We start from the raw sequence: 16,959 nt of genomic DNA, 5'->3' as shown, positions 1-16,959 counted from the left end.
TTCTTTTGCGTGCAGTTCCGATCAATTGGACGGATTCGTGGGGCAAAAAGTGGTAGTTCAGAGCTATTTTTGGATAGGCAGCGTTTGCATAAAAAGCTTGTTGATACAAACGTGAAATAGAACGCTAATTTCTGATAATGAGGGACCGCGTTCGCGCTTTCCCTTGATTTCTGTGGTGGCAAAGCAAGAGCTTGTAAAATTGAGCGAGACCGTATTCATTTTTTTCTTGTTCTGTATGATTTTCGTTCTGATTCGTCGTATTTCGATTTGAAGCTCGGATAGAACGGATTTGTGGCGTTTTTGCCTTGGAAAAAAAGTGGTCGTCCAGAGCTATTTTTGGATAGGCAGCGTTTACATAAAAAGCTTGTTGATACAAACGTTAAAGAGACCGGTATTTTAGATCAGCTTTAGCACTGGGCACATAATTAGCCGTTTGCACTATTTCTTAGGCTAATTTGACCGTTTCATGATTGAGCTATGCCAAACCTGTAAAGGGCATGCTTGTCAGGTGGATTTTTACAGTGTTTTTTTCTTTTCTTTTTTGTAGATCAATTTGAAATGATCATTTTTTTCTTCTGTTTTGGTTGAACCAAGTGTTTTTTTTTTGTTTTTTTTTCTTATTTTCAGGCAAATGTCGGCGTGGTCGTTTTGATGTTGCAGAATAGCGGCGTTTGCGTTCGGTGAGGTTTGTGCTGGTGTGATGAGTAGACGAGTGGAGCTCACCGTGAGTTTGAACGGTGTGTGATTCGGTGTCTCTGTTCGGCGGTGCCTCTACACCTCATACTTACCTGGCAGGGGCGAGACCATGATCAAGAAGGTGGTTCACCCAGGGCGAGGCTCAGCCATTGCACTCCGGTTGTGCTGACCGCTGCGAATTCCCCAAATGTGGGAATCTCGACTGCATCATTTCTGATTGTGGGGGACTGCGTTCGCGCTCTCCCCTGATTTCTGTGGTGGCAAAAATAGAGTTTGCAGATTTTAGCCGACCGTCGTTGTTCGATGTGCTGCTCGGATCAGGAGAACGGATTTGTGGCATTTTTGCGTTGGGACAAAAGTGGTCGTCCAGAGCTATTTTTGGAAAGGCAGCGTTTACATAAAAAGCTTGTTGATACAAACGTTAAAGAGACCGGTATTTTAAATCAGCTTTAGCACTGGGCCAGGCACGTGCACAGACATTTTTGGGGGCAGGTGCTCAAGCCAAAAAAAGGGCACCCATCGCCAAAATTATTAATAAAATAAAAAATGAAAAAACACAGTAGGATATTTAACTTATATATAAAGTTAGTGGGGGACTGCGTTCGCGCTCTCCCCTTATTTCTGTGGTGGCAAAGATAGAGCTTGTAGATTTTAGCCGACCGTATTCAATTAGTTTCTTGACTAAAGAGACCGGTATTTTAAATCAGCTTTAGCACTGGGCCAGGCACGTGCACAGACATTTTTGGGGGCAGGTGCTCAAGCCAAATAAAGAGCACCCATCGCCAAAATTATTAATGAAATAAAAATTGAAAAAACACAGTAGGATATTTAACTTATATATAAAGTTAGTGGGGGACTGCGTTCGCGCTCTCCCCTGATTTCTGTGGTGGCAAAGATAGAGCTTGTAGATTTTAGCCGACCGTATTCAATTAGTTTCTTGTTCTGTATGATTTTCATTCTGATTCGTTGTTCTTTTGCGTGCAGTTCCGATCAATTGGACGCATTCGTGGGGAAAAAAGTGGTCGTTCAGAGCTATTTTTGGATAGGCAGCGTTTACATAAAAAGCTTGTTGATACAAACGTGAAATAGAACGCTAATTTCTGATAATGAGGGACCGCGTTCGCGCTCTCCCCTGATTTCTGTGGTGGCAAAAATAGAGTTTGTAGGTTTTAGCCGACCGTCGTTGTTCGATGTGCAGCTCGGATCAGGAGAACGGATTTGTGGCATTTTTGCGTTGGGACAAAAGTGGTCGTCCAGAGCTATTTTTGGAAAGGCAGCATAACATAAAAGGCAGCTTACATAAAAAGCTTGTTGATACAAACGTTAAAGAGACCGGTATTTTAAATCAGCTTTAGCACTGGGCCAGGCACGTGCACAGACATTTTTGGGGGCAGGTGCTCAAGCCAAAAAAAGGGCACCCATCGCCAAAATTATTAATAAAATAAAAAATGAAAAAACACAGTAGGATATTTAACTTATATATAAAGTTAGTGGGGGACTGCGTTCGCGCTCTCCCCTGATTTCTGTGGTGGCAAAAATAGAGTTTGTAGATTTTGTTCGATGTGCAGCTCGGATCAGGCATTTTTGCGTTGGGACAAAAGTGGTCGTCCAGAGCTATTTTTGGAAAGGCAGCGTTTACATAAAAAGCTTGTTGATACAAACGTTAAAGAGACCGGTATTTTAAATCAGCTTTAGCACTGGGCCAGGCACGTGCACAGACATTTTTGGGGGCAGGTGCTCAAGCCAAAAAAAGGGCACCCATCGCCAAAATTATTAATAAAATAAAAAATGAAAAAACACAGTAGGATATTTAACTTATATATAAAGTTAGTGGGGGACTGCGTTCGCGCTCTTCCCTGATTTCTGTGGTGGCAAAGATAGAGCTTGTAGATTTTAGCCGACCGTATTCAATTAGTTTCTTGTTCTGTATGATTTTCATTCTGATTCGTTGTTCTTTTGCGTGCAGTTCCGATCAATTGGACGGATTCGTGGGGCAAAAAGTGGTAGTTCAGAGCTATTTTTGGATAGGCAGCGTTTGCATTAAAAGCTTGTTGATACAAACGTGAAATAGAACGCTAATTTCTGATAATGAGGGACCGCGTTCGCGCTTTCCCTTGATTTCTGTGGTGGCAAAGCAAGAGCTTGTAAAATTGAGCGAGACCGTATTCATTTTTTTCTTGTTCTGTATGATTTTCGTTCTGATTCGTCGTATTTCGATTTGAAGCTCGGATAGAACGGATTTGTGGCGTTTTTGCCTTGGAAAAAAAGTGGTCGTCCAGAGCTATTTTTGGATAGGCAGCGTTTACATAAAAAGCTTGTTGATACAAACGTTAAAGAGACCGGTATTTTAGATCAGCTTTAGCACTGGGCACATAATTAGCCGTTTGCACTATTTTTTAGGCTAATTTGACCGTTTCATGATTGAGCTATGCCAAACCTGTAAAGGGCATGCTTGTCAGGTGGATTTTTACAGTGTTTTTTCTTTTCTTTTTTGTAGATCAATTTGAAATGATCATTTTTTTCTTCTGTTTTGGTTGAACCAAGTGGTTTTTTTTTTGTTTTTTTTTTCTTATTTTCAGGCAAATGTCGGCGTGGTCGTTTTGATGTTGCAGAATAGCGGCGTTTGCGTTCGGTGAGGTTTGTGCTGGTGTGATGAGTAGACGAGTGGAGCTCACCGTGAGTTTGAACGGTGTGTGATTCGGTGTCTCTGTTCGGCGGTGCTTCTACACCTCATACTTACCTGGCAGGGGCGAGACCATGATCAAGAAGGTGGTTCACCCAGGGCGAGGCTCAGCCATTGCACTCTGGTTGTGCTGACTGCTGCGAATTCCCCAAATGTGGGAATCTCGACTGCATAATTTCTGATAGTGGGGGACTGCGTTCGCGCTCTCCCCTGATTTCTGTGGTGGCAAAAATAGAGTTTGCAGATTTTAGCCGACCGTCGTTGTTCGATGTGCAGCTCGGATCAGGAGAACGGATTTGTGGCATTTTTGCGTTGGTATAAAAGTGGTCGTCCAGAGCTATTTTTGGAAAGGCAGCGTTTACATAAAAAGCTTGTTGATACAAACGTTAAAGAGACCGGTATTTTAAATCAGCTTTAGCACTGGGCCAGGCACGTGCACAGACATTTTTGGGGGCAGGTGCTCAAGCCAAAAAAAGGGCACCCATCGCCAAAATTATTAATAAAATAAAAAATGAAAAAACACAGTAGGATATTTAACTTATATATAAAGTTAGTGGGGGACTGCGTTCGCGCTCTCCCCTGATTTCTGTGGTGGCAAAAATAGAGTTTGTAGATTTTGTTCGATGTGCAGCTCGGATCAGGCATTTTTGCGTTGGGACAAAAGTGGTCGTCCAGAGCTATTTTTGGAAAGGCAGCGTTTACATAAAAAGCTTGTTGATACAAACGTTAAAGAGACCGGTATTTTAAATCAGCTTTAGCACTGGGCCAGGCACGTGCACAGACATTTTTGGGGGCAGGTGCTCAAGCCAAAAAAAGGGCACCCATCGCCAAAATTATTAATAAAATAAAAAATGAAAAAACACAGTAGGATATTTAACTTATATATAAAGTTAGTGGGGGACTGCGTTCGCGCTCTTCCCTGATTTCTGTGGTGGCAAAGATAGAGCTTGTAGATTTTAGCCGACCGTATTCAATTAGTTTCTTGTTCTGTATGATTTTCATTCTGATTCGTTGTTCTTTTGCGTGCAGTTCCGATCAATTGGACGGATTCGTGGGGCAAAAAGTGGTAGTTCAGAGCTATTTTTGGATAGGCAGCGTTTGCATAAAAAGCTTGTTGATACAAACGTGAAATAGAACGCTAATTTCTGATAATGAGGGACCGCGTTCGCGCTTTCCCTTGATTTCTGTGGTGGCAAAGCAAGAGCTTGTAAAATTGAGCGAGACCGTATTCATTTTTTTCTTGTTCTGTATGATTTTCGTTCTGATTCGTCGTATTTCGATTTGAAGCTCGGATAGAACGGATTTGTGGCGTTTTTGCCTTGGAAAAAAAGTGGTCGTCCAGAGCTATTTTTGGATAGGCAGCGTTTACATAAAAAGCTTGTTGATACAAACGTTAAAGAGACCGGTATTTTAGATCAGCTTTAGCACTGGGCACATAATTAGCCGTTTGCACTATTTCTTAGGCTAATTTGACCGTTTCATGATTGAGCTATGCCAAACCTGTAAAGGGCATGCTTGTCAGGTGGATTTTTACAGTGTTTTTTCTTTTCTTTTTTGTAGATCAATTTGAAATGATCATTTTTTTCTTCTGTTTTGGTTGAACCAAGTGTTTTTTTTTCTGTTTTTTTTCTTATTTTCAGGCACATGTCGGCGTGGTCGTTTTGATGTTGCAGAATAGCGGCGTTTGCGTTCGGTGAGGTTTGTGCTGGTGTGATGAGTAGACGAGTGGAGCTCACCGTGAGTTTGAACGGTGTGTGATTCGGTGTCTCTGTTCGGCGGTGCCTCTACACCTCATACTTACCTGGCAGGGGCGAGACCATGATCAAGAAGGTGGTTCACCCAGGGCGAGACTCAGCCATTGCACTCCGGTTGTGCTGACCGCTGCGAATTCCCCAAATGTGGGAATCTCGACTGCATAATTTCTGATAGTGGGGGACTGCGTTCGCGCTCTCCCCTGATTTCTGTGGTGGCAAAAATAGAGTTTGTAGGTTTTAGCCGACCGTCGTTGTTCGATGTGCAGCTCGGATCAGGAGAACGGATTTGTGGCATTTTTGCGTTGGGACAAAAGTGGTCGTCCAGAGCTATTTTTGGAAAGGCAGCATAACATAAAAGGCAGCTTACATAGAAAGCTTGTTGATACAAACGTTAAAGAGACCGGTATTTTAAATCAGCTTTAGCACTGGGCCAGGCACGTGCACAGACATTTTTGGGGGCAGGTGCTCAAGCCAAAAAAAGGGCACCCATCGCCAAAATTATTAATAAAATAAAAAATGAAAAAACACAGTAGGATATTTAACTTATATATAAAGTTAGTGGGGGACTGCGTTCGCGCTCTCCCCTGATTTCTGTGGTGGCAAAGATAGAGCTTGTAGATTTTAGCCGACCGTATTCAATTAGTTTCTTGTTCTGTATGATTTTCATTCTGATTCGTTGTTCTTTTGCGTGCAGTTCCTATCAATTGGACGGATTCGTGGGGAAAAAAGTGGTCGTTCAGAGCTATTTTTGGATAGGCAGCGTTTACATAAAAAGCTTGTTGATACAAACGTGAAATAGAACGCTAATTTCTGATAATGAGGGACCGCGTTCGCGCTTTCCCTTGATTTCTGTGGTGGCAAAGCAAGAGCTTGTAAAATTGAGCGAGACCGTATTCATTTTGTTTCTTGTTCTGTATGATTTTCATTCTGATTCGTCGTATTTCGATTTGCAGCTCGGATCAAGAACGGATTTGTGGCGTTTTTGCCTTGGAAAAAAAGTGGTCGTCCAGAGCTGTTTTTGGATAGGCAGCGTTTACATAAAAAGCTTGTTGATACAAACGTTAAAGAGACCGGTATTTTAGATCAGCTTTAGCACTGGGCACATAATTAGCCGTTTGCACTATTTCTTAGGCTAATTTGACCGTTTCATGATTGAGCTATGCCAAACATGTAAAGGGCATGCTTGTCAGGTGGATTTTTACAGTGTTTTCTTTTTTCTTTTTTGTAGATCAATTTGAAATGATCATTTTTTTCTTCTGTTTTGGTTGAACCAAGTGGTTTTTTTTTCTTATTTTCAGTCAAATGTCGGCGTGGTCGTTTTGATGTTGCAGAATAGCGGCGTTTTGTGCTGGTGTGATGAGTAGACGAGTGGAGCTCACCGTGAGTTTGAACGGTGTGTGATTCGGTGTCTCTGTTCGGCGGTGCCTCTACACCTCATACTTACCTGGCAGGAGCGAGACCATGATCAAGAAGGTGGTTCACCCAGGGCGAGGCTCAGCCATTGCACTCCGGTTGTGCTGACCGCTGCGAATTCCCCAAATGTGGGAATCTCGACTGCATAATTTCTGATAGTGGGGGACTGCGTTCGCGCTCTTCCCTGATTTCTGTGGTGGCAAAAATAGAGTTTGTAGATTTTAGCCGACCGTCGTTGTTCGATGTGCAGCTCGGATCAGGAGAACGGATTTGTGGCATTTTTGCGTTGGGACAAAAGTGGTCGTCCAGAGCTATTTTTGGAAAGGCAGCATAACATAAAAGGCAGCTTACATAAAAAGCTTGTTGATACAAACGTTAAAGAGACCGGTATTTTAAATCAGCTTTAGCACTGGGCCAGGCACGTGCACAGACATTTTTGGGGGCAGGTGCTCAAGCCAAAAAAAGGGCACTCATCGCCAAAATTATTAATAAAATAAAAAATGAAAAAACACAGTAGGATATTTAACTTATATATAAAGTTAGTGGGGGACTGCGTTCGAGCTTGTAGATTTTAGCCGACCGTATTCAATTAGTTTCTTGTTCTGTATGATTTTCATTCTGATTCGTTGTTCTTTTGCGTGCAGTTCCGATCAATTGGACGGATTCGTGGGGCAAAAAGTGGTAGTTCAGAGCTATTTTTGGATAGGCAGCGTTTGCATAAAAAGCTTGTTGATACAAACGTGAAATAGAACGCTAATTTCTGATAATGAGGGACCGCGTTCGCGCTTTCCCTTGATTTCTGTGGTGGCAAAGCAAGAGCTTGTAAAATTGAGCGAGACCGTATTCATTTTTTTCTTGTTCTGTATGATTTTCGTTCTGATTCGTCGTATTTCGATTTGAAGCTCGGATAGAACGGATTTGTGGCGTTTTTGCCTTGGAAAAAAAGTGGTCGTCCAGAGCTATTTTTGGATAGGCAGCGTTTACATAAAAAGCTTGTTGATACAAACGTTAAAGAGACCGGTATTTTAGATCAGCTTTAGCACTGGGCACATAATTAGCCGTTTGCACTATTTCTTAGGCTAATTTGACCGTTTCATGATTGAGCTATGCCAAACCTGTAAAGGGCATGCTTGTCAGGTGGATTTTTACAGTGTTTTTTTCTTTTCTTTTTTGTAGATCAATTTGAAATGATCATTTTTTTCTTCTGTTTTGGTTGAACCAAGTGTTTTTTTTTTTTTTTTTTTCTTATTTTCAGGCAAATGTCGGCGTGGTCGTTTTGATGTTGCAGAATAGCGGCGTTTGCGTTCGGTGAGGTTTGTGCTGGTGTGATGAGTAGACGAGTGGAGCTCACCGTGAGTTTGAACGGTGTGTGATTCGGTGTCTCTGTTCGGCGGTGCCTCTACACCTCATACTTACCTGGCAGGGGCGAGACCATGATCAAGAAGGTGGTTCACCCAGGGCGAGGCTCAGCCATTGCACTCCGGTTGTGCTGACCGCTGCGAATTCCCCAAATGTGGGAATCTCGACTGCATAATTTCTGATTGTGGGGGACTGCGTTCGCGCTCTCCCCTGATTTCTGTGGTGGCAAAAATAGAGTTTGCAGATTTTAGCCGACCGTCGTTGTTCGATGTGCTGCTCGGATCAGGAGAACGGATTTGTGGCATTTTTGCGTTGGGACAAAAGTGGTCGTCCAGAGCTATTTTTGGAAAGGCAGCGTTTACATAAAAAGCTTGTTGATACAAACGTTAAAGAGACCGGTATTTTAAATCAGCTTTAGCACTGGGCCAGGCACGTGCACAGACATTTTTGGGGGCAGGTGCTCAAGCCAAAAAAAGGGCACCCATCGCCAAAATTATTAATAAAATAAAAAATGAAAAAACACAGTAGGATATTTAACTTATATATAAAGTTAGTGGGGGACTGCGTTCGCGCTCTCCCCTTATTTCTGTGGTGGCAAAGATAGAGCTTGTAGATTTTAGCCGACCGTATTCAATTAGTTTCTTGACTAAAGAGACCGGTATTTTAAATCAGCTTTAGCACTGGGCCAGGCACGTGCACAGACATTTTTGGGGGCAGGTGCTCAAGCCAAATAAAGAGCACCCATCGCCAAAATTATTAATGAAATAAAAATTGAAAAAACACAGTAGGATATTTAACTTATATATAAAGTTAGTGGGGGACTGCGTTCGCGCTCTCCCCTGATTTCTGTGGTGGCAAAGATAGAGCTTGTAGATTTTAGCCGACCGTATTCAATTAGTTTCTTGTTCTGTATGATTTTCATTCTGATTCGTTGTTCTTTTGCGTGCAGTTCCGATCAATTGGACGCATTCGTGGGGAAAAAAGTGGTCGTTCAGAGCTATTTTTGGATAGGCAGCGTTTACATAAAAAGCTTGTTGATACAAACGTGAAATAGAACGCTAATTTCTGATAATGAGGGACCGCGTTCGCGCTCTCCCCTGATTTCTGTGGTGGCAAAAATAGAGTTTGTAGGTTTTAGCCGACCGTCGTTTTTCGATGTGCAGCTCGGATCAGGAGAACGGATTTGTGGCATTTTTGCGTTGGGACAAAAGTGGTCGTCCAGAGCTATTTTTGGAAAGGCAGCATAACATAAAAGGCAGCTTACATAAAAAGCTTGTTGATACAAACGTTAAAGAGACCGGTATTTTAAATCAGCTTTAGCACTGGGCCAGGCACGTGCACAGACATTTTTGGGGGCAGGTGCTCAAGCCAAAAAAAGGGCACCCATCGCCAAAATTATTAATAAAATAAAAAATGAAAAAACACAGTAGGATATTTAACTTATATATAAAGTTAGTGGGGGACTGCGTTCGCGCTCTCCCCTGATTTCTGTGGTGGCAAAAATAGAGTTTGTAGATTTTGTTCGATGTGCAGCTCGGATCAGGCATTTTTGCGTTGGGACAAAAGTGGTCGTCCAGAGCTATTTTTGGAAAGGCAGCGTTTACATAAAAAGCTTGTTGATACAAACGTTAAAGAGACCGGTATTTTAAATCAGCTTTAGCACTGGGCCAGGCACGTGCACAGACATTTTTGGGGGCAGGTGCTCAAGCCAAAAAAAGGGCACCCATCGCCAAAATTATTAATAAAATAAAAAATGAAAAAACACAGTAGGATATTTAACTTATATATAAAGTTAGTGGGGGACTGCGTTCGCGCTCTTCCCTGATTTCTGTGGTGGCAAAGATAGAGCTTGTAGATTTTAGCCGACCGTATTCAATTAGTTTCTTGTTCTGTATGATTTTCATTCTGATTCGTTGTTCTTTTGCGTGCAGTTCCGATCAATTGGACGGATTCGTGGGGCAAAAAGTGGTAGTTCAGAGCTATTTTTGGATAGGCAGCGTTTGCATTAAAAGCTTGTTGATACAAACGTGAAATAGAACGCTAATTTCTGATAATGAGGGACCGCGTTCGCGCTTTCCCTTGATTTCTGTGGTGGCAAAGCAAGAGCTTGTAAAATTGAGCGAGACCGTATTCATTTTTTTCTTGTTCTGTATGATTTTCGTTCTGATTCGTCGTATTTCGATTTGAAGCTCGGATAGAACGGATTTGTGGCGTTTTTGCCTTGGAAAAAAAGTGGTCGTCCAGAGCTATTTTTGGATAGGCAGCGTTTACATAAAAAGCTTGTTGATACAAACGTTAAAGAGACCGGTATTTTAGATCAGCTTTAGCACTGGGCACATAATTAGCCGTTTGCACTATTTTTTAGGCTAATTTGACCGTTTCATGATTGAGCTATGCCAAACCTGTAAAGGGCATGCTTGTCAGGTGGATTTTTACAGTGTTTTTTCTTTTCTTTTTTGTAGATCAATTTGAAATGATCATTTTTTTCTTCTGTTTTGGTTGAACCAAGTGGTTTTTTTTTTGGTTTTTTTTTCTTATTTTCAGGCAAATGTCGGCGTGGTCGTTTTGATGTTGCAGAATAGCGGCGTTTGCGTTCGGTGAGGTTTGTGCTGGTGTGATGAGTAGACGAGTGGAGCTCACCGTGAGTTTGAACGGTGTGTGATTCGGTGTCTCTGTTCGGCGGTGCTTCTACACCTCATACTTACCTGGCAGGGGCGAGACCATGATCAAGAAGGTGGTTCACCCAGGGCGAGGCTCAGCCATTGCACTCTGGTTGTGCTGACTGCTGCGAATTCCCCAAATGTGGGAATCTCGACTGCATAATTTCTGATAGTGGGGGACTGCGTTCGCGCTCTCCCCTGATTTCTGTGGTGGCAAAAATAGAGTTTGCAGATTTTAGCCGACCGTCGTTGTTCGATGTGCAGCTCGGATCAGGAGAACGGATTTGTGGCATTTTTGCGTTGGTATAAAAGTGGTCGTCCAGAGCTATTTTTGGAAAGGCAGCGTTTACATAAAAAGCTTGTTGATACAAACGTTAAAGAGACCGGTATTTTAAATCAGCTTTAGCACTGGGCCAGGCACGTGCACAGACATTTTTGGGGGCAGGTGCTCAAGCCAAAAAAAGGGCACCCATCGCCAAAATTATTAATAAAATAAAAAATGAAAAAACACAGTAGGATATTTAACTTATATATAAAGTTAGTGGGGGACTGCGTTCGCGCTCTCCCCTGATTTCTGTGGTGGCAAAAATAGAGTTTGTAGATTTTGTTCGATGTGCAGCTCGGATCAGGCATTTTTGCGTTGGGACAAAAGTGGTCGTCCAGAGCTATTTTTGGAAAGGCAGCGTTTACATAAAAAGCTTGTTGATACAAACGTTAAAGAGACCGGTATTTTAAATCAGCTTTAGCACTGGGCCAGGCACGTGCACAGACATTTTTGGGGGCAGGTGCTCAAGCCAAAAAAAGGGCACCCATCGCCAAAATTATTAATAAAATAAAAAATGAAAAAACACAGTAGGATATTTAACTTATATATAAAGTTAGTGGGGGACTGCGTTCGCGCTCTTCCCTGATTTCTGTGGTGGCAAAGATAGAGCTTGTAGATTTTAGCCGACCGTATTCAATTAGTTTCTTGTTCTGTATGATTTTCATTCTGATTCGTTGTTCTTTTGCGTGCAGTTCCGATCAATTGGACGGATTCGTGGGGCAAAAAGTGGTAGTTCAGAGCTATTTTTGGATAGGCAGCGTTTGCATAAAAAGCTTGTTGATACAAACGTGAAATAGAACGCTAATTTCTGATAATGAGGGACCGCGTTCGCGCTTTCCCTTGATTTCTGTGGTGGCAAAGCAAGAGCTTGTAAAATTGAGCGAGACCGTATTCATTTTTTTCTTGTTCTGTATGATTTTCGTTCTGATTCGTCGTATTTCGATTTGAAGCTCGGATAGAACGGATTTGTGGCGTTTTTGCCTTGGAAAAAAAGTGGTCGTCCAGAGCTATTTTTGGATAGGCAGCGTTTACATAAAAAGCTTGTTGATACAAACGTTAAAGAGACCGGTATTTTAGATCAGCTTTAGCACTGGGCACATAATTAGCCGTTTGCACTATTTCTTAGGCTAATTTGACCGTTTCATGATTGAGCTATGCCAAACCTGTAAAGGGCATGCTTGTCAGGTGGATTTTTACAGTGTTTTTTCTTTTCTTTTTTGTAGATCAATTTGAAATGATCATTTTTTTCTTCTGTTTTGGTTGAACCAAGTGTTTTTTTTTCTTTTCTTTTTTTCTTATTTTCAGGCAAATGTCGGCGTGGTCGTTTTGATGTTGCAGAATAGCGGCGTTTGCGTTCGGTGAGGTTTGTGCTGGTGTGATGAGTAGACGAGTGGAGCTCACCGTGAGTTTGAACGGTGTGTGATTCGGTGTCTCTGTTCGGCGGTGCCTCTACACCTCATACTTACCTGGCAGGGGCGAGACCATGATCAAGAAGGTGGTTCACCCAGGGCGAGGCTCAGCCATTGCACTCCGGTTGTGCTGACCGCTGCGAATTCCCCAAATGTGGGAATCTCGACTGCATAATTTCTGATAGTGGGGGACTGCGTTCGCGCTCTCCCCTGATTTCTGTGGTGGCAAAAATAGAGTTTGTAGGTTTTAGCCGACCGTCGTTGTTCGATGTGCAGCTCGGATCAGGAGAACGGATTTGTGGCATTTTTGCGTTGGGACAAAAGTGGTCGTCCAGAGCTATTTTTGGAAAGGCAGCATAACATAAAAGGCAGCTTACATAGAAAGCTTGTTGATACAAACGTTAAAGAGACCGGTATTTTAAATCAGCTTTAGCACTGGGCCAGGCACGTGCACAGACATTTTTGGGGGCAGGTGCTCAAGCCAAAAAAAGGGCACCCATCGCCAAAATTATTAATAAAATAAAAAATGAAAAAACACAGTAGGATATTTAACTTATATATAAAGTTAGTGGGGGACTGCGTTCGCGCTCTCCCCTGATTTCTGTGGTGGCAAAGATAGAGCTTGTAGATTTTAGCCGACCGTATTCAATTAGTTTCTTGTTCTGTATGATTTTCATTCTGATTCGTTGTTCTTTTGCGTGCAGTTCCTATCAATTGGACGGATTCGTGGGGAAAAAAGTGGTCGTTCAGAGCTATTTTTGGATAGGCAGCGTTTACATAAAAAGCTTGTTGATACAAACGTGAAATAGAACGCTAATTTCTGATAATGAGGGACCGCGTTCGCGCTTTCCCTTGATTTCTGTGGTGGCAAAGCAAGAGCTTGTAAAATTGAGCGAGACCGTATTCATTTTGTTTCTTGTTCTGTATGATTTTCATTCTGATTCGTCGTATTTCGATTTGCAGCTCGGATCAAGAACGGATTTGTGGCGTTTTTGCCTTGGAAAAAAAGTGGTCGTCCAGAGCTGTTTTTGGATAGGCAGCGTTTACATAAAAAGCTTGTTGATACAAACGTTAAAGAGACCGGTATTTTAGATCAGCTTTAGCACTGGGCACATAATTAGCCGTTTGCACTATTTCTTAGGCTAATTTGACCGTTTCATGATTGAGCTATGCCAAACATGTAAAGGGCATGCTTGTCAGGTGGATTTTTACAGTGTTTTCTTTTTTCTTTTTTGTAGATCAATTTGAAATGATCATTTTTTTCTTCTGTTTTGGTTGAACCAAGTGGTTTTTTTTTCTTATTTTCAGGCAAATGTCGGCGTGGTCGTTTTGATGTTGCAGAATAGCGGCGTTTTGTGCTGGTGTGATGAGTAGACGAGTGGAGCTCACCGTGAGTTTGAACGGTGTGTGATTCGGTGTCTCTGTTCGGCGGTGCCTCTACACCTCATACTTACCTGGCAGGAGCGAGACCATGATCAAGAAGGTGGTTCACCCAGGGCGAGGCTCAGCCATTGCACTCCGGTTGTGCTGACCGCTGCGAATTCCCCAAATGTGGGAATCTCGACTGCATCATTTCTGATAGTGGGGGACTGCGTTCGCGCTCTCCCCTGATTTCTGTGGTGGCAAAAATAGAGTTTGTAGATTTTAGCCGACCGTCGTTGTTCGATGTGCAGCTCGGATCAGGAGAACGGATTTGTGGCATTTTTGCGTTGGGACAAAAGTGGTCGTCCAGAGCTATTTTTGGAAAGGCAGCATAACATAAAAGGCAGCTTACATAAAAAGCTTGTTGATACAAACGTTAAAGAGACCGGTATTTTAAATCAGCTTTAGCACTGGGCCAGGCACGTGCACAGACATTTTTGGGGGCAGGTGCTCAAGCCAAAAAAAGGGCACTCATCGCCAAAATTATTAATAAAATAAAAAATGAAAAAACACAGTAGGATATTTAACTTATATATAAAGTTAGTGGGGGACTGCGTTCGAGCTTGTAGATTTTAGCCGACCGTATTCAATTAGTTTCTTGTTCTGTATGATTTTCATTCTGATTCGTTGTTCTTTTGCGTGCAGTTCCGATCAATTGGACGGATTCGTGGGGCAAAAAGTGGTAGTTCAGAGCTATTTTTGGATAGGCAGCGTTTGCATAAAAAGCTTGTTGATACAAACGTGAAATAGAACGCTAATTTCTGATAATGAGGGACCGCGTTCGCGCTTTCCCTTGATTTCTGTGGTGGCAAAGCAAGAGCTTGTAAAATTGAGCGAGACCGTATTCATTTTTTTCTTGTTCTGTATGATTTTCGTTCTGATTCGTCGTATTTCGATTTGAAGCTCGGATAGAACGGATTTGTGGCGTTTTTGCCTTGGAAAAAAAGTGGTCGTCCAGAGCTATTTTTGGATAGGCAGCGTTTACATAAAAAGCTTGTTGATACAAACGTTAAAGAGACCGGTATTTTAGATCAGCTTTAGCACTGGGCACATAATTAGCCGTTTGCACTATTTCTTAGGCTAATTTGACCGTTTCATGATTGAGCTATGCCAAACCTGTAAAGGGCATGCTTGTCAGGTGGATTTTTACAGTGTTTTTTTCTTTTCTTTTTTGTAGATCAATTTGAAATGATCATTTTTTTCTTCTGTTTTGGTTGAACCAAGTGTTTTTTTTTTTTTTTTTTTCTTATTTTCAGGCAAATGTCGGCGTGGTCGTTTTGATGTTGCAGAATAGCGGCGTTTGCGTTCGGTGAGGTTTGTGCTGGTGTGATGAGTAGACGAGTGGAGCTCACCGTGAGTTTGAACGGTGTGTGATTCGGTGTCTCTGTTCGGCGGTGCCTCTACACCTCATACTTACCTGGCAGGGGCGAGACCATGATCAAGAAGGTGGTTCACCCAGGGCGAGGCTCAGCCATTGCACTCCGGTTGTGCTGACCGCTGCGAATTCCCCAAATGTGGGAATCTCGACTGCATAATTTCTGATTGTGGGGGACTGCGTTCGCGCTCTCCCCTGATTTCTGTGGTGGCAAAAATAGAGTTTGCAGATTTTAGCCGACCGTCGTTGTTCGATGTGCTGCTCGGATCAGGAGAACGGATTTGTGGCATTTTTGCGTTGGGACAAAAGTGGTCGTCCAGAGCTATTTTTGGAAAGGCAGCGTTTACATAAAAAGCTTGTTGATACAAACGTTAAAGAGACCGGTATTTTAAATCAGCTTTAGCACTGGGCCAGGCACGTGCACAGACATTTTTGGGGGCAGGTGCTCAAGCCAAAAAAAGGGCACCCATCGCCAAAATTATTAATAAAATAAAAAATGAAAAAACACAGTAGGATATTTAACTTATATATAAAGTTAGTGAGGGACTGCGTTCGCGCTCTCCCCTTATTTCTGTGGTGGCAAAGATAGAGCTTGTAGATTTTAGCCGACCGTATTCAATTAGTTTCTTGACTAAAGAGACCGGTATTTTAAATCAGCTTTAGCACTGGGCCAGGCACGTGCACAGACATTTTTGGGGGCAGGTGCTCAAGCCAAATAAAGAGCACCCATCGCCAAAATTATTAATGAAATAAAAATTGAAAAAACACAGTAGGATATTTAACTTATATATAAAGTTAGTGGGGGACTGCGTTCGCGCTCTCCCCTGATTTCTGTGGTGGCAAAGATAGAGCTTGTAGATTTTAGCCGACCGTATTCAATTAGTTTCTTGTTCTGTATGATTTTCATTCTGATTCGTTGTTCTTTTGCGTGCAGTTCCGATCAATTGGACGCATTCGTGGGGAAAAAAGTGGTCGTTCAGAGCTATTTTTGGATAGGCAGCGTTTACATAAAAAGCTTGTTGATACAAACGTGAAATAGAACGCTAATTTCTGATAATGAGGGACCGCGTTCGCGCTCTCCCCTGATTTCTGTGGTGGCAAAAATAGAGTTTGTAGGTTTTAGCCGACCGTCGTTGTTCGATGTGCAGCTCGGATCAGGAGAACGGATTTGTGGCATTTTTGCGTTGGGACAAAAGTGGTCGTCCAGAGCTATTTTTGGAAAGGCAGCATAACATAAAAGGCAGCTTACATAAAAAGCTTGTTGATACAAACGTTAAAGAGACCGGTATTTTAAATCAGCTTTAGCACTGGGCCAGGCACGTGCACAGACATTTTTGGGGGCAGGTGCTCAAGCCAAAAAAAGGGCACCCATCGCCAAAATTATTAATAAAATAAAAAATGAAAAAACACAGTAGGATATTTAACTTATATATAAAGTTAGTGGGGGACTGCGTTCGCGCTCTCCCCTGATTTCTGTGGTGGCAAAAATAGAGTTTGTAGATTTTGTTCGATGTGCAGCTCGGATCAGGCATTTTTGCGTTGGGACAAAAGTGGTCGTCCAGAGCTATTTTTGGAAAGGCAGCGTTTACATAAAAAGCTTGTTGATACAAACGTTAAAGAGACCGGTATTTTAAATCAGCTTTAGCACTGGGCCAGGCACGTGCACAGACATTTTTGGGGGCAGGTGCTCAAGCCAAAAAAAGGGCACCCATCGCCAAAATTATTAATAAAATAAAAAATGAAAAAACACAGTAGGATATTTAACTTATATATAAAGTTAGTGGGGGACTGCGTTCGCGCTCTTCCCTGATTTCTGTGGTGGCAAAGATAGAGCTTGTAGATTTTAGCCGACCGTATTCAATT

The 16,959-nt window shown here is 42.4% G+C and overlaps 9 non-coding genes across 9 annotated transcripts; all 9 read left to right on the top strand.

Moving 5' to 3' along the window:
• Window positions 1–780: 780 nt before the first annotated feature.
• On the top strand, window positions 781–944 carry LOC134307275 (U1 spliceosomal RNA). Its single transcript, XR_010009801.1, has one exon. It is a non-coding gene; the product is annotated as a U1 spliceosomal RNA (small nuclear RNA).
• Window positions 945–3,428: 2,484 nt separating this feature from the next.
• On the top strand, window positions 3,429–3,592 carry LOC134307271 (U1 spliceosomal RNA). The gene has a single exon (XR_010009797.1). It is a non-coding gene; the product is annotated as a U1 spliceosomal RNA (small nuclear RNA).
• A 1,580-nt stretch (window positions 3,593–5,172) lies between these two features.
• On the top strand, window positions 5,173–5,336 carry LOC134307277 (U1 spliceosomal RNA). Its single transcript, XR_010009802.1, has one exon. It is a non-coding gene; the product is annotated as a U1 spliceosomal RNA (small nuclear RNA).
• A 1,233-nt stretch (window positions 5,337–6,569) lies between these two features.
• Window positions 6,570–6,733, top strand: LOC134307280 (U1 spliceosomal RNA). Its single transcript, XR_010009805.1, has one exon. It is a non-coding gene; the product is annotated as a U1 spliceosomal RNA (small nuclear RNA).
• A 1,221-nt stretch (window positions 6,734–7,954) lies between these two features.
• LOC134307266 (U1 spliceosomal RNA) lies at window positions 7,955–8,118 on the top strand. The gene has a single exon (XR_010009791.1). It is a non-coding gene; the product is annotated as a U1 spliceosomal RNA (small nuclear RNA).
• Window positions 8,119–10,602: 2,484 nt separating this feature from the next.
• On the top strand, window positions 10,603–10,766 carry LOC134307270 (U1 spliceosomal RNA). Its single transcript, XR_010009796.1, has one exon. It is a non-coding gene; the product is annotated as a U1 spliceosomal RNA (small nuclear RNA).
• A 1,582-nt stretch (window positions 10,767–12,348) lies between these two features.
• Window positions 12,349–12,512, top strand: LOC134307290 (U1 spliceosomal RNA). Its single transcript, XR_010009815.1, has one exon. It is a non-coding gene; the product is annotated as a U1 spliceosomal RNA (small nuclear RNA).
• A 1,233-nt stretch (window positions 12,513–13,745) lies between these two features.
• On the top strand, window positions 13,746–13,909 carry LOC134307283 (U1 spliceosomal RNA). The gene has a single exon (XR_010009808.1). It is a non-coding gene; the product is annotated as a U1 spliceosomal RNA (small nuclear RNA).
• Window positions 13,910–15,130: 1,221 nt separating this feature from the next.
• LOC134307264 (U1 spliceosomal RNA) lies at window positions 15,131–15,294 on the top strand. Its single transcript, XR_010009790.1, has one exon. It is a non-coding gene; the product is annotated as a U1 spliceosomal RNA (small nuclear RNA).
• Window positions 15,295–16,959: the final 1,665 nt, after the last annotated feature.

This window comes from Trichomycterus rosablanca, unplaced genomic scaffold (assembly GCF_030014385.1).
Source record: "Trichomycterus rosablanca isolate fTriRos1 unplaced genomic scaffold, fTriRos1.hap1 scaffold_263, whole genome shotgun sequence".
Classification (NCBI taxonomy): domain Eukaryota; kingdom Metazoa; phylum Chordata; class Actinopteri; order Siluriformes; family Trichomycteridae; genus Trichomycterus; species Trichomycterus rosablanca.
This window is presented reverse-complemented; position numbering and strand designations above follow the sequence as displayed.